We start from the raw sequence: 2,193 nt of genomic DNA, 5'->3' as shown, positions 1-2,193 counted from the left end.
GGTTGGTCGGCCGCATTGAACACATTTAATTTTACCTTCATATTCCCAAATGATATGTTCATTACCCCTGTTCTACAATTGATGCACGCATTGGCTGTTGCTAAAAAGGGCCGCCCAAGGATAACGGGGATTTGTCTATTAGGATTGGGCTCATGTTCCATATCAAGGACAATGAAATCTACTGGAAAATAGAATTTATCTACCTTGACAAGAACATCTTCAATTATCCCACGTGGTGTTTTTACAGATCGATCAGCCAATTGAAGGGATACCGAGGTTGGTTTTAACTCACCTAAACCAAGTTTTTCATAAACTGAATAAGGTAAAAGGTTGACACTTGCCCCTAGATCTAAGAGTGCTCGATCAATGAAATTATTTCCTAAGACACAGGAGATGGTGGGAGCACCAGGATCTTTGAATTTTGGAGGGGTGTTGTGTTGGAGAATAGAACTCACTTGCTCAGTTAGGAAGACCTTTTTAGGCACATGTGTCCTAGATTTTCGCTTTTGTGTACAAAGGTCTTTGAGAAATTTGGCATAGGAGGGAACTTGTCTGATGGCATCAAGGAGTGGGAGGTTGATTTTAACTTGTTTGAAGACCTCCATCATCTCTTCTAATGAAGTTCCCTTTTTGCCAAATGGAGAGGGTGAAATAAGAGCTTCAGGAAATGGGGCCTTTGGGATGTGAGTTTTGGCAGAAGATGGACTAGCCGAAGAAGAAGAAGAAGGTTTTAGATTTTCATTTGACACATTTCTATCCTCTTCTTCACCTTCCTTATTGTTGTCCTCCCCAATCTTATTGTCTATTATACGTCCACTCCTTAGGGTAGTCAAAGCATTGGCTTGTTCATGATGAATTGCATTTAGTTGATTTTCTTGAGCCATGTATTGTCCCCTAGGATTACTTAGTGGTTGGCTTGGAAGCTTTCCTTCCTCTCGCTTGTTTAGTGCATTAGCTAGTTGACCCATTTGGGATTCTAGCTTGGCGATTGATTGCGTATGAGAGTGCACTAATTGTGTAATGGTTTCCAAACCTTGAAGGGCGTTCAACACTTTCTCCTCAAAGGCTGTATTTCTTTGGGGTGGAGGAGGAGTGTGTTGAAATTGAATCGAGGGACGGTAGGGATGAATATTTTGTGGGGTTTGAAAATTCTGAGGATTTTGAAAATTTTGGGAATAGGGTTGGGCTGTGTTCGAAGCTTGCTGCTTCCAAGAAAAGTTTGGATGATTTCGCCATCCCGGGTTATATGTATTGGAAAATGGGTCATTACCCGGTCTAGGCTGTGTTTGAGCAGCATTGATGTGTTCTTGCACGAGTTCGGGGAATTGGGGCGCTGAAGGGCACTCATGAATAGGGTGGGATGGGCTAGAACAAATAGTACATACTTGTGCTTGGGAAGAGTTCATGTAATGCCCACCTATCATCAGTTGGTCAATCTTATGGGACAATGCATCTACCTTGCTAGACAGGTCCATAGAATGACTTATTTCACAAATTGTCCCTTTTCTTTGAGAACTCGGGGGTGCTTGACGAGAACATGAAGCATGGTGGAGGGAGTTTTCATTAAGATTTTCAAATAATTGCCATGCTTCATGCTCATTTCGAAGCATGAAAGTCCCCCCGCATGCAGCATCAATCATATGACGGTTTCGTTCAGTCAATCCATCATAGAAGCATTGCACTAGCTGCCACTTAGGTATTTGATGATGAGGGCATTTACGGATTAGGTCCCTAAATCTCTCCCAAGTTTCATGAAATTCTTCTCCCTCAGTTTGGGAGAAGCTTGTAATGGCACGTCTAAACTGGTTCGTTCTTCCTATGGGAAAGTATTTTTTAAGGAATTCTTGTTGCATTTGATCCCAAGAACGAATTGAGTTAGCTTCTAAAGAATTCAGCCATTGTTTGGCTCTATCTTTAAGGGAGAAGGGGAATAACCTAAGTTTCAAGGCATCATCAGTGAAGTTTTGAATCTTGACAGTGGTGCAAATCTCAAGAAATTCATCTAAATGTTTGTATGGGTCTTCATTGGTGAGCCCATAAAAAGATGGGAGCATTTGGATCACACTAGACTTTATTTCATATTGTACAGCTGCTACCTCAGGTAATCGAATGCAAGATGGGGAAGTGTAAATAGTGGGAGTAAAGTACTCCCTCAGAAGTTTGGGTTGTTCTTCAGCCATCTTAAAAGGTGGG

The 2,193-nt window shown here is 41.7% G+C and overlaps 1 non-coding gene across 1 annotated transcript; it reads left to right on the top strand.

The window, feature by feature from the left end:
• Positions 1 to 1,698: 1,698 nt before the first annotated feature.
• Positions 1,699 to 1,804, top strand: LOC120105130. Its single transcript, XR_005507513.1, has one exon. It is a non-coding gene; the product is annotated as a small nucleolar RNA R71 (small nucleolar RNA).
• Positions 1,805 to 2,193: the final 389 nt, after the last annotated feature.

Source organism: Phoenix dactylifera, unplaced genomic scaffold, assembly GCF_009389715.1.
Source record: "Phoenix dactylifera cultivar Barhee BC4 unplaced genomic scaffold, palm_55x_up_171113_PBpolish2nd_filt_p 000202F, whole genome shotgun sequence".
Taxonomy (NCBI): Eukaryota; Viridiplantae; Streptophyta; class Magnoliopsida; order Arecales; family Arecaceae; genus Phoenix; species Phoenix dactylifera.
The sequence above is the reverse complement of the archived record's forward strand: the minus strand, read 5'-3'. Positions and strand labels throughout refer to the sequence as shown.